Genomic DNA, 14,835 nt, shown 5'->3' on the forward strand with positions numbered 1-14,835 from the left:
GATTTGCACACACACCCTTCAAGGTCCTCAAGACACATTGTTCCGGTCTCCTTGGACCGGAAAACTCGTCCCGCTGCTTTTTACATCATGGTATTGAGGGATATATAGCTGTACTTTAGTAGAATAATAAACACAACAATCATAGCATGAGAGGAACAACTATTAGAAATTCAGTTCGGAGGAGGAGGAAATAATGATTGATGAGCTACAACATCTTATTTCATTGGTTCAGAACAAAATGAGGTGATTTTGTTCTGAACCATTGTCTCGGTTTCCTCTCCTCAAGTTCAAGCTTGTACCATCAAGAAAGAGGTTTATCTATGCCTAAAGGGCAAGATTCAGCTTGAGATCTTTTATTTTTTTAGCTATTAAGCTTTTAAATGATTCTAGATGAATTGTGCTGCTTGGATGAATTGTTACTGATGTAAATTTGTAAATGTGATTTTTTGGGGAGTAGGTTTTTTTTCTCTCTCTGTATTTTTGTGAGTGTTTCTGTCGTGACTAATTTTATTGACTGCTGCAAATGACTTGGCCCCTGGGGACAATAAAGTATTTCAAATTCAAATTAACATGGGTTAAAATAAGATAGGAAGCAGGTCGAGGTCTGGGTTTTGGATGGGCCAATAAAAAAATAAAACTCATTGTCCTGTTTATGACCCAGGTTTAACCGATTATTAGCTTCAAATTTGACACTCAGATATTTTACAGAGGAGTTTGTGATTCCTCCAATAACTTCAAAGTTACCCAGGTGCAATGGATTAACAACAAAAGCCCAAATCATACCCCTTCCATCACTTCACTTGACAATTTTAATAAGAGTTTTAGATTGTAATATGTTTGGTTTGAATTTGTCTGAGCATAGTGCTGTGCATTGTGGGCAAGCAAGTCTTTTGAACAGATGTTTTCATTTTGGGTAACATAAATGCGACTTGTGTTCAAGCAAATATATGAGGAGGTGCTGGCTCAGCATACAAGAGTTCATCTTCTATCTTGAAGGCAGGGAAGGGAAACTCCAGGCCACCAGGGTTGGTGTCCTGCAACTTTTAGATGTGTGTCTACTTCAACACACCTGAGTCAAACAATGAGGTCATTAGCAGGACTCTGGAGAACTTGACTGCACTTACGAACTATTTGATTGAAGTGTGTTGGATCAGGGAGACATCTAAGAGTTGCAGGACACCAACCTTTGAGGACTGGATTAGTCACCCATGCTTTAAGGATTCCTGCAGTAAAAACTGTCTACTGTATAAACTCAGTCCATCAGGGCTCAAACCTTTACTAGCTGTAGAATCAGAAAGTACGGTGGAGTGCATGTTTTTTGAGCTCCTCCAAGAGGTTGGCATGCCAAAGTAAAAAATTGTGTCATCAGCAAAGACAGAGTGTCTGCTTAACATATGACAGAAATTGTTCTAATTCAGTAGCAGTTGGACATTTTGTGCACTCTCTTTACAGAGTTTTGCCCAATGTGAAGCAGAAGTGTTCAGCATTTCCAAAAAATATGTGGCACCTTGGTTTCACTGGAGATTAGATTGCAGTAAGATGATGCTGGAGCGTTCTTTACCTAAGTCTCTGCATCTCACACTATTGAACCACATGGCAGACATCTGGTATCTGCACTATTCTGCGATTACAATTTTGTAAGAATGGTAACACTAACATCAGCTGCTAACGCTTTTTTGAGCACATTTGTCAGAGCACCAGTACACTTTTCTATTTCTGAAAGTGCCATAAAAGCCAGCTTCATAAAATGAAATAAGCTTTTTCTGTCCTTCTCTATCACCATTGTCCAGGCATCTAACTCTATTAAGAACAGAAAGAAAAGAAGCTCCTTTCTTTTTACACTGAGCAAAAGAACCCTCCCTTCTTCCTGCAGCCATCTCACCTCTCTTTGACTCTTAAATCTGTCTCCAGGCTAGCTTGGAGTATTTGTGGTGGAGCTGGTGCCATTCACCATGTGATCTTCCTCACTGATACTGATGTTCTGAAAAAAGATACTTTAACAGGATAGGAGGAATCAATGTGCTTCTATCCAGCTTAGACATTCTATTGCTTGTTATTGTGATACAGAAAATCTGTATCACAATAACAGCAGCAGACCAAGAAATTCTTTATCTTTCCTCCTACATCTCTCAAAATGTTTCTGCATCAAGGGCAGCAAAAAAATGTTGCAATAATAATACATTTTTATCAAAATGTGTTTTATTATGTAATTGTGTTTTGCTGCTACCAATAAATAAGAACAGTTGTGGTTTACAGCGGTTTGAGAAAATATTAAAATGTTCATACCAAAAAACTGTAACAAGCAGAAGTCTTCCTTTGCAAGCTTGATAGGAACAAAACATGCAGATGAAAAACATTTCTATCATTGAAATTTAAGGTCTTCTTGAAGCACCGGCAATTTAGAGAAAAATGTGAAAATATTATTTTTACGCTCATGTTATTTTAAACATGTTCTTCTGTAGAAAGCATTTAAATTGGTGTAAAGTGTGGTCTCTTACGAATATCCTGCTATGGTGTCATCTCCCAAATGGAGAAAAGGTCTTGGGAGAGCAGATCATTTGTTCACCGACCTCGGGTATTAGGTTTTGTTTTACTTGTTATCTGGAACAAAGAAAAAGTACAGGTGATTAGTGGTTTCTCTGACTGGAAACATCTTGAATGCATGTATTAAATTAGATGCTAGCTAGTACGCCAGCATTGCGTCAGCACTGATCAGCCAGTCTGATCAGAGTTCGCTTAGCAGTCCTGGTGGGAGGCATTTAGGGGGTCGTAGCTGTAGAACTATGTGAGACAGGAGAGGAAGATGGAGACAGGAGCCATGAGAGACTATTATAGGTGTGCGCATCTGAAGAAAAGAGAAACAGGCATGACTGTGTGTTTGTAATTAAATTAATAACAATCTGAATTGAACCTAAATTGGCCTAGTGGGGGTACAATGACGCAACATGTATTTACATAAGACAGCGAGTTATACCATGCTGTTTATGTTTTGATAATGTTGCCCCCAGACGGGAACTGTAGTTTTATCAGAATGTTGTGTAAATGTGTGCCCTTTGAAGACAATAGGGAAGCTTTAAACACATTGTAACCAGGAGCCTCTGCATTCATAATCTGGGCCCGGTTGCGTATTAAAAAAATACTGCCATGACATCAACAATAGACAAATATACTTATTTTCTTCCTTCCTCCATTTTTTTAAAATATGTGCTTCCATCACTTTGTGACCTTTATGATTTTGGGCAACCTTATTGGTGTTCAATGTGAGCATCTGCTGGTGTTAGACTCTGCTCACCTGGTGAAGTATAACATTAGCAAGAAAATTGCAAGTTCATAACATCTGGGAATAAATTAGCCAACAACGATCACATTAGAAACAAGCTCTTCAATGTGAATATTGCAAACAGTTATAAGGCATTAGCGCTACATTCACAATATTGAGCAGTCTGAATATGAAGCATGTTTTATTTCACGTTTGACCAGCCTACATAGTGTGTTTTAAATGCTTCCCTTGATCTAAAGTGTGTTCAACAGAAAGGAAGCTTTGAAACTGTTTTTTTTTTTATAAATACAGTGAACTATCTATGGTCATAGCGGTTAGGAACCACAACCACCTGTAAATAGCTGAAACCCATGAATACCTAAGATCCCCTCTAAAAACATTTAGAACTGACTAATTTGATAGTTCAGACACCAAATATGCATTTAATGCAAATTGATAGATGCAGTAGAAACTGTCAGCAGAATCTTCCGTATCTCCGCTCTTGGTGGTACAGCCAATCAGTGCTTAGGAAAAGAAATTATACTCCTGAACTACCTGTCAAACAATAAAGTTTTAAGTAGTATTGCAAATATATCAGCCTCAAATACTTTCTATATGCTCCACAAAAATCTGTAAATAGGGCTATTTCCACAAAAAAAAAGACCAAACCATGAATGGGTGAGGATGCTTTGTAGAACAAATGTGTAGCAAAGCATAAATTGTGTTTGTGTAATTAGGGTTAGGGTTAATTCAGTCTGAACATGCACAATTGTAAACTAGAGGTGCTTAAATGCAGCCCATACTTCTTAAAACAAAATAATAACACTGAATCAAAAATTCTGAATCAAACAGAAACTTCAGTGCCAACTTTGATCATCTGAGAGTGACCTACCCTGCAAGTTTGATGTGCAAATAACACCTTCCATTCTTCTGATGAGTTTCCCCTTATTAATAGCCACCACTTTTTATACTGTAAACATTAAATTTGAATCAATTCAAACTGGAAGAACATCAAATGGTTTCTCTGTCATGCCCAGTTTCAATTTTGTTAATGTTAGCATTGAATACACATAATTATATATACATAAAAAAGTTAACAGTCAGTTTGATCTTTGTGCTTGACTTTATTTATACAGATTCACATTGCAAAGATTGACGGTGTCATGTCAATGTGTTACTGGTAGTCAGCACAGAGATTCTGTTGTTTTCATTCCTTTGCTCTGTTTGTGGTGCTGAGTCTTGTGAAATAAATCTTTTTAATGTTTCACTGATTAATAGCATAGTGGTATGTTTTTCTCTGAGTGTTTGAACTCATCAGACAGATCCACTTTGCATGTGGAGTCCTCATATTGCACTTGTGAGTACTGTTATCAGTATTGTATAGATTAATGCAGAGGGATAACCATGTGTGACTGTCTGCTGTGCTATGTGAGCCTGTGCTGAGGAGTGTTCCTCTTTTCTGTTGGTGGAGATGGGACCCATCCATCAGCTGAAGGAGCAGAATAACCAAGAGTGACATTCAATTACATTATGCAAATGTGTGTTCTTTATTTATTTATCAAGGCTTCACCATTCATTTACTCAATTAACTATTTTGGACATGCACTATCATGAGGAGATTGCAATATGCTTTCCAATAACAACCAATAATGAAATGTATTATTAGCAATAACATTAATGAAACAAGTGAAGTGAGACGCCTCATCACCATTGGATGAATGACAAATGAACTACAATAAAGGGAAAAACATAGAACAAGGACTTGCAACATGATACCTGTTTGACATTTAGGACACAGTCCATACATACAAAGATTGCATATTAGGAAAAATTGCATATTAGGAAAAAACAAAAAATCCATGTTCAATAAGTGGGCGTGTTACACGCAATCTACAAATATGCACATGTAATTGATTTAATGTGCAAAAGTAGTGCAGACCGCCCTCTTTTCAAGAGGATTTTGCGTGTGCTACTGGCTGTCATCATGGAGAGTGTTGGAAAGTGGAATGGCCATAAAAGAATGATAAAGTGGAAAGTTATTATGCTGGAACTATGAAAACAAAAACATCAATAATACATTTCATGTAAATAGATTTACAATGTGGTACAATGCAACAGCGATTAATCAAAAATAAATCTCAAAACAACTGATTTAACATCAGTAACACCTGAACCAATCCTTTCCAAAGTGTTTTCTGCCCATAAAAGCTTGCTTTCCTCACTGTCACCCTGCCCCAAAGCCAAAAATGAACAATGTGTATAATGAAAGCCCTGATCTTGAAGTGTACCTGCATCTCCACAGTGTCTGAGTGGCTCCATTACAGAATGAAAAGTGAATCTCTTTTGTTGCTTCCAGATTTGCCCATTATTAAGGAAACCCATTAAACGACAGAAGGTGACTTTCCCTTTCACAACGATGACACATGGAAAGAGTCCACTGTCGGGTTGGATATGGAAGCGACTGATGGGGCTTGGGAGGAGGTTTTGACCCAAGAGGAAAGGGGTTATTGATTGACTGAGCCAGCACTGCGTCCTGTGCTCTCTGTCAATCACCTGTAAACCCTTTTCTTTGCTGCTCTTTTTTCTTCTGGCCACGAGTGAACTCCTATTTCCCAAATGCTACTGTGTCCTAATTTAACTTCATTACTGTGTGGCTGACATCTAGGCAACAAGGGGGGAACAAACTGTATCTTTCAACCCTGCATGTTTGCAATCCACTGGATGAGCGACCTTTTCTATGGCCATCCATCCACAGCTCTCCTCATCTTCTCTTTGCCTTCATTCGAGTTCCCTGTGGTTAGTCTGTCACTGTCTTTCTTATCCTTGCGCCCTCCCCATGGTGCCCACAAATGCAGCTCAGCAGCATTGATAATGGCCTGACAGACCACAGTGGTGGGCTTGCATCGGCTCCTCAGCTCCGTCCATTCTTCCTCAATCCTGACGCCTTGCCTTTGTCACCAAGGTCACCTTGCTGCCTGTCGACTCAGAGAGAGAGGCTGTCAGGCTGAAAATGGGAGGCATTCACCTGCCTCCTTTAGTCTTTCTACTGAGGTTGCTTACACTTAGTGTGTTCGGACTGTGTGAGCAGGTTGTAGACAAAGTAACAAATGACACATCTTAAAACAACTTCAATCCAAAGGGCAAAGTGAGCAGTTCCACAAACTTTTAAGCTATCATCATGTTTGCACAGTGCAGTTATTTGAAGAGAGACAGATGATTATTTACATGGAAAACAGAGGTAGCAGGCAGTTTGGCTCAAGGACTGCTATAAATTCGGGACATGAATCTTAAAATAACATAAATCCCAGTTTAATCATGTTTTCTGCTAGTCAGAAAATCAGAGTCCAAGTGTTAATAAGGGGTAGGGTTACGCTAAAAGATTTCTCGTTGACACTACTATTCAGATTTACTCTGTTAACATTATTTATTCTTATTGTATTTATTGAAATATTAAATTAACATATTCACTACCTGACCTCATTCACTGTGTGTGGAAGATTGAAATGAGATACTTATCAGATTGACTTTGGCACCAGTACTCATTGTTCTATTATTGCTTCTGACAAGGTGATGATATAAATGTTTCTAATAGATCATTTCTGTGTTATTCTGTAGCAGATTCATTTTATTCTGAAGTGAGTGAATGCTTGAATGATTCAGGTAAGACGAGATTTAAATGAATGTTTCCTGATTCTTCCATAAATATCTCCAGTTTATCCTGTTTTTCTTAGCCAAAGCTCTTTGATTCTGGTGGTAGAATCAAATCATGCACAAGGCAACACAGCATCACAGATTGGTGTAGTATGAGCTCCTTCTGTGGGTGAGTAGCCTGTTGGCTAGCATCTGTCAGATTATTTGAGGTACCCACAAATCCCTCATTTTATTGGGATTAGTGGAGTAATGTCTTCCTTATTGGTCATTGTTCGCCAACTAAAAGTGAATTAACTTTAAATATGTAGGAGCACAAAACACTTAACACTCGAAAGTGATTGACAAAGTTGCAGACAATATTTTTATTTTTTTTCTGTAATGGTAGTTGGACATCAAAAGTTTGTGTAACATTGTCAGACGAGTCTTAGTATCATTTAAACTTAATAATTTTGTAAGCAACATTATCATGGTTATCTAAATATTCTGAAATATTCATGCTGTCTTGAGCCTTTTTGCATTTTAATTAGTTCTAATTTTCAGAAGTGCATAATTTTTATGGAGAAATACAAATGACAAATCTTGACAGTTTAGTTACCTCTAACTCCACTGCTTCCTTGTTCATATTTGTTGTAAATACAAAGCCAGAATGTAGCCCTACACCGAAACAGAAACCTTTTAGAGTCTATAGCAGATTTATAAGGAAAAGAAACTTTACTATGCTAATTGCATCCAGCAACGAAAGATGGCTGGGACACTCAAACCTAACTCCATAACTTAAATGTAACCCCAATTAGGATACAGGAAAAATTAGCTAGCCTCTTGAAAGCTTTGTTGTGCTTCTTTCATATGAAACTGTCAGTTCTTTGCTCTCTCTGTGGTATTTGCACAGCCATTATAGATTTAACACCTACCTTCAAACTCAAGTGTCTTGCACTTTTGGCTGTAGCTGGCAAAGAAACACTTGAAAGAACTTGTTAATGTTCCATCTGCCATGTGTGTAATGTGTGGATCATATGAATTAAAATGAATTAACCCATCCACAGTCATATTCAGTAGAAGCTGAAAAGTTAATTTATTTCAAGAACTCAGTTCACTAAGTGAACCACATTATACAGACCCAATAGACACAGTGACGTTTTTAAGCGTTTATTTCTGTTAATTATGATGATCTATGACTTACAGCTATGAAAATACAAGATTTAAGATTAGAATGTACAACATCAGACTAATAAAAATAGATTTTCAAAAGTTGTAATATTTATTTTAGTTATTTTTAAAGATACTTTCTGTCTAACAAACAAGCATCATCAGAAGGCTTATTTGTATGTCTGAACTCTGATTAGAGTTCTGAATATGTACTTTAGGAGCGAGGTACTAAATGTTGCTTGTGTAGCTCAAACCAATATGGTAATATCTGCACATGAAGAAATCAGCACTTAATTTATCTGAAAATCTCCAACTCTATCATATAAAGTTTGATATTTTTTATTTATTTTACTACCTTTTGTAAGTCACTTCAAAATTAGACAAATATAATCTAGGTAAATGCAAAATAATCAAATGATACTTTTCCATATTAGAGCCAAAAATTGCATTTGGCTCATTCTTGTTTGCTGTATGATTTTCCTTCATTAGCTTCTTGTTTAAGGTTATGGTACATAATCTCAAAAGTCCAAACTCTAATTAGACTACCAACTCCTGCTGGTCATGGGTGTGGGTGGTGAAGTTGACCTTAACTTTTAATAAAATACTCTAAACTTTGCTATGGATTCACAGTGAAATATAAAGGCACTGAAACCAAGTCTTCCTCTGAGCAACTGGCTCTCTTGACCTGTATCATTCATTTCTGTAGCTGCTTTTTAGTTTCACCAATGTAGAGGTTTAAACACTGGACATTTTCATTCAATATGTGTCTGAGAACCTCCAAGAACAACATTCAGTTGATTTTCAAACCTAACATCACTCTCAGACAGACTGGTTCACCCACAAGGATACAAAACACCCAAACAGAAGCTTAGAGTACCTGTACATACAATATAGTGCTTCAAAGTGTTTGAACCTCTATATTGGATAAACTAGCCAGCAGCTATAAAAATGTATGGCACTATATAGAAGAGCAAGCGCATCAGGTCAAGAGTGGTTCAGTGGTTCATACGGTGCTATTTTATTAATCTTAACTTGTATCAACAACCAAATCAGAAAAATTACAAGAGAGGGATATATCAGTCCTTCCAGTGTCTCAAACCCATTAATTCAGAAAACCCAGTCAAAGCCTGAGTCGATTTTTCTCCATCACAGCAGAATGCTCCTCAGCCTATGTAGATGAGATGCACCAGCTTATCCCCAGATGACAGAACTGCTGTCAACCTAAATTCTGTGAATAGTTTTAGCAATCAACTATATCCACACCAGTAAGCCCACTCTATTAATATCAGTTCATAATTCAACATCGTCATAACTATTGATTAATTTTTCATTGGTTATGTTTCAAAAGCAACTCGACACACGTGGGTTTTTAATGTAGATCTAAAGGAACAGTGTTTCAGCTGTTTTGCAGTTTTCTGGAAGTTTGTTCTAGATTTGTGGTGCATAGAAGCTGAATGTTAGTACCATCCTGGAACCCAGTACCAAAATGTGCAGAACATACTTCGTGAACATAAAATAGTAAATTCTTTGCATGTCAGTGCTTATTGCGAAACTGATCTGAAAGAGACTCAGGACATTAAGACTAGCAGTGTCTTTAAGAAACATCTGTCATGTAAGAATTGCAGGACAGTCCAGTGGGTCAATGATGTATTTGTGGTGGTCTAAATAATGACTTATGAGCTTTGAACTACCAGTTTTACTCTTAACTAAAGAAGCAATTTGGACAAAAAAAAAACCAACAAAATAATCCTGTTTACATAAAAAAGACCTGTATTATTTTTTCTGAAATATCTTAGCTACATTTGAGTATTCGGGAGCTTTTAATTAGGTTATAATTCTAACGCTGGAATAGTTGTCCATATGTGCCCTTTTGAAAAACAGAAGTTTTCTTCTTTTAAATCAAATTTTTTTCAAGTTTGTTGAACTTTTTCTTTCCATGTCGTTACTGGTCTCTTATGATTCATCACATATTTCACTCAGCAGCGACTTGGTCATATCCTACTGATTCATATGTTAATAAGTTTCTAAGACAACCCCCCATGGCTCGCAGGCAGAGCTTGAAATATTCCTTTCATTTTTCTCCTTCATTCGCAGCAACAGCACTCGCTGTGAAAAGCAGAGCTTTATCATTCCTCCAGCCCACCGGATTTTGTTGACCTATCTTGTTTTTTCCCCTGCAGTGTGGAAGGCATTTCTGGGATAAACAATCCACTGAAATGTCACCAGATTCCATGGAGTCCAAGAGAGCTGTGTGCCGTCAAGCTGGAGGGACAGTCGCATTGTCATCAGCCATTAGGCAGAATTTCATGTCTTATTATGGTGTGACAACGATGTATAAGACCAGCTTTAAAAATATCATTCTCAAATGGTGGGCAATGAGACATTTCATATTGATGCTATAAAAGGAACATCACAACACTGCCTAATTCCCTAAATCCATAAATAAAATGAAGATACACTTTTGTGCAAACTGCAGTGGTGATTATGTTGTCTAAATGATGTCAAGGCAAGTCCTCTTTCATTCTTTGTTATGATTATTTTTTTTCATTTATTTATTTCTTTTGCAGAAAAAATATTCTTAAGCTGAAGCCTGTAAATAAATAAAAAAATCAACCTCTAAGCAACTATTTAGCAGGACACAAAAATGCTTTTTTTTTTTTTTAAATCCCTTGTGTCACACATACTGGCATCCTTACATTTGACACTTTGAACAACTCCAAGTTGCCAAAAGGAAAGCACTTACTCATGTCCTCTAACATTTCACAGTGTTTTTAGTTACAGAGAGAAGGATCTTTGACCATTCCTTTTCGCACATTTCCCAAAAATCACCCAGTTACAGTTTTTTTACTCACGCACTCCTTTCTTCTGTTCACCTCACTGATTTTTAAAAGGATTAAGGTCTGTGGACTTAGATGACCCCAGAAGATGTTTTTATCTTGTTTTTTTTTGTTTTATTTTAGGAAACTTTTCTGATTAAAAAAGATACTTTATTGTCATTATGTTGTTCAATGAACTTGTGATGCAGAGAAACTCCACATGCCAAAGAATATTAACAATCTATGACTTCTTGTTTCCATGTAGTATTAATATGATCTGATGCAAAAGGTCATTTCAATTGGTCACTCTACAAACTAGGAAATAAAGGAGAATAATCCATTCAAGTAAGGTACATTAAGGTTCAATAATGTTTTATAGCATAGTTTTTTTTGTTTGTTTGTTTTGTGTCTTTTTTTTGTTTGTTTGTTTTGTGTGTGGCACTAATGGGAAAAAAGTACTGGTCGCCTGTGTGGTACATACAGAATGTTACAAATATAATCTAATGGTAACATTGATGGTACTTACTTGACTGTCTAGGAAAGTTCTCTGCATTTATGAAGACATAAATTCCAGTGATAAATATTTTGTATTTGTAAATCAGACTGCAACGTTGTGTGTTGAGTTTTGTACCCCTGTAAGAATTTCTGCTTTGTGTGTATGCAATAAAATTTATACAACACAATTATAGCAAATTATAATTAATCACTACCAAAGATAGTGGCCTGGTTAATTTTCTTCAAACAAAATAAAGCAAATACAAACTTGCTAATTTTAATAGCTTCTAAATAACAGCTTACGGTTTGCTTTTCCAACACGTGTAAAGATTGACTTTAGCAGTCACAAGATTACAGACCAAAAGATGCACAGAGCTTTTAATTGCTCTCAACATGTCAAGATAAAGTAAAAGAATGTACAGTCAATTCTATTTTCTTAAAATGGATGTTTCTATAAACTTACATTTCCTTCACGATAACCTCATGGTGAGTATTAAAAATGTACAAAACTTTATCTTTAAATTTGTTTGAGTGTGCTGCAGTAGAAAGTATGCAATTTTTGAATCTAGGGTAAAATTTCAAACACAATAAACTCACACAGAATAAAAATAATTCTGTCCCTTGAATAGAAAGTAACCTGATGTTCAAACCAAGAGGCAGGAGGTGGCCTGTAAATGAGTTTTACCCCTTTTAATTTCCTGCTGGTTTACTGGCAGATCTCTCTATCTGTGTATGGTAAACCCATTGGTGTGCAGTGCACTGGGGTATTTTATCATCTGCTGTAGCCGTCCCAAAGCAACAGAGCAACTGGTTCTCATGGTGAGAGACGATCGGGTTCTCACTGCAAACCAAATGAGGCTTTAAATGGGGCTCGGCACATTCTCCGTGCATGTAATTGCAGCCCATCGTTAACCTTCCAACACAGTTTTTATGCTAACTATTCTGTCCCAGTGCAATTTGGGAATCCAAAAGGAAAATTAATGAGGATGTCCGAATTCACAGAATGCCCATCTGGCTAGATGAATAAGAAAGGTTTTACACAAAACAATGATTTTAGAGTTGTAGCTTAGCAACTAGAGTTGTCAGGTCTTTGAAGTTTTTAAGCAATTTTGAGGGGTACGGATGTTAAAATAGTTAATGAATTTAATCGCCTTTTATTGATAGATGGATCTTAGACGTCCATTTTTCTTTAGAAGCCTCCAATACGCTTTCATTTGGGATTTTGATCCCAAATGAATGCTTATTGAGTTGCTTGAAACCATCTAAGTCTTCCCATATGAGCTTGTTTCTGAGGATACCCAATAATAATGTAACATCAAGTTTATAAACACTCATTATCCGCATGCTAATAATTTTTTCTGCTGGTTTTTAGATGCAGCAGGGAAATAAGAATGGAAAATTATCCCAAACACAACTTAAAATTGCTTCTGGAATGGCAAAAGAAGATTAACTACTGAAATGGACATTAATTAAGCTGCAAGAAATTCTAGAAGTTTTTCTTTCATGAATGATATTAGAAAAAAAAAACTTCAAATAATATTGGAAAAACACAACATTTTATAGATTTGTGTTCCTTTAGAAAATTTATTTGATGAATTAAAGTCGAACCTTTCTGATGGTTTCTCTTTGGGGAAAGTTTAAGTTTGAGAGTGTAACAAAAAAGCAAAACCAAACAGCAAGCTGGAAGAATTTGATATTTAGTGTAAACTGAAAATGGTGACACATTTTCTTCTCATACTTTCACCTGTTACTTTTTTAAACGTATCTAATTCTGATGTTTATAGTTCAGCACCAAATAAATACCAATATCAAATAAACAAGAAAGCAAAATATTTAAAACATAGCTTTGTCTGCACAAATCTCCCTTTAATATTAACTTTAAACAAAAGAAATGTAAAAGGAAAGAAAAAGTCAACTCCCATGCCCTTTGTGGTTAACATTGATATAATTACAACTTAATTATCTCGGTTTGGCTGCATGACTCTCTTTATGTCTATCACTCTGGAGTTTTTAAAATGTCCCGTTGGTGTAACTGTTAAAGCTGTTATGTTTGCCAGTAGCCCTGTCAGTCTGTTTTAATATTCAATACATGGCTGCTAATGATAAAATACATAACAACAGAGCGGTTGCAATTCAACACATGCCGCTTAAATCCTGCAGCGATGTTCCCGTTGACTTTACTCCACTGTTGGTGTTGTCCTTGAAGTTAAGTCCTGTTTTTGTTTTTTTCCTTCATGCAGTCTCGGTCTGGCTGCAGCTTCACTGCCCTTAGCGACTAAGTGGTCAGAGGTGGGGTTAGTTTTATCTGAGGTCACCTCTCCACTATCTCAGCCTTGTGTTCCTCAGAGAAATGTTTGGATCTTGCAAAGAGCTACTCTACAGTTTTGATTAAAGCTTGCTCCTCCTTCACAGCTTCTCCTGGAGGGGAGAGGATAAACTGTCAGGATAAAAGTAGTGTTGTCCAAGGTTGGCAACAGTGAATCTCATCAGATATACATGAACAGACTAAGCAAAGAATAACTGGATTTTCTCTCCACTATAACCCTGCAGCTACAACTGTGATCGAAATGGTGACCTTGTTGCAGGGGCATTGAATGCTGAGTTTGGTGGGTGTATTTTAAGCTGCAGGACTATTTCTAAATGCCACGCTCCGATGCCAATCACACTGAAAATCAACTGAATTGCTAGTCAAACAGCATAATGACTTGGTATTTGGATAAACTGTCCTTTTTTTAGACAATTGAAAATGCTGTAAGTTGAAGATGAAAATGGGGGATAATTCTTAACAAAACTTGCTCTGTATTTAAATCTTGAAGGGTCTCTGCAAGTAATTTTCACCTAGCGTGTAAAAGGAGGGAAAAAGCTGTTTTTCTATTTCTGCAGGAGGTTATGGATGTTAAGTATGTACTCCCTTAACCCCCTTAATGCTGGTACAGCCAACTTGCCAGTTTTCCCAAATGCATGTGTTTAATTCTGTACCTCTTATGATTTTTCAAAAAATTATAAAATAAGTCATCATGTGTGACACCTTCTGAACAGTGTTCATGTTCCTTGGTTTGACATATTTTTCACAAATACTGTCTAAAATGAGGTGTGCATTTGAACTTTCTGACCCAGATCTTTTGGTAAATGTCTATACCATCTTTGCACATCTGCAGACATACATTTTCCATCAGTCCTCGGTGCAAAGTAAGCTAACTCCATCTGTGAACAACAATTTTCACATTTTCCACATTTTTGTATTTACATTTAGGACTGGACTTTGAATAGACGACAGGTGTCAAACTCCTGTCCTGGAGAGCCACTGCCCTGCAACATTTAGATGTGCCTCTGCTGCACCACACCTGAATAGAGTGCTGGCCAGAGCACTTTTTCTCATCTTGACTATGTCCCCGTTGTGCCTTGTGGCAAATAGGACTTTCAAAAACTTTACTTCAACAATGACTTTCTTCTTGCCATTCTTCAAAA

The 14,835-nt window shown here is 36.8% G+C and overlaps 1 long non-coding RNA gene across 1 annotated transcript in view; it reads left to right on the forward strand.

Moving 5' to 3' along the window:
- Positions 1–11,510, forward strand: part of LOC116716348 (uncharacterized) — a 31,436-nt gene extending 19,926 nt beyond the window's left edge. Inside the window, exon 3 of the long non-coding RNA XR_004338434.1 lies at positions 10,237–11,510. This is a non-coding gene — a long non-coding RNA (uncharacterized LOC116716348). The remainder of the gene's footprint in view (positions 1–10,236) is intronic.
- The last annotated feature ends 3,325 nt before the right edge of the window (positions 11,511–14,835 follow it).

Source organism: Xiphophorus hellerii, chromosome 3 (assembly GCF_003331165.1).
Source record: "Xiphophorus hellerii strain 12219 chromosome 3, Xiphophorus_hellerii-4.1, whole genome shotgun sequence".
Taxonomy (NCBI): Eukaryota; Metazoa; Chordata; class Actinopteri; order Cyprinodontiformes; family Poeciliidae; genus Xiphophorus; species Xiphophorus hellerii.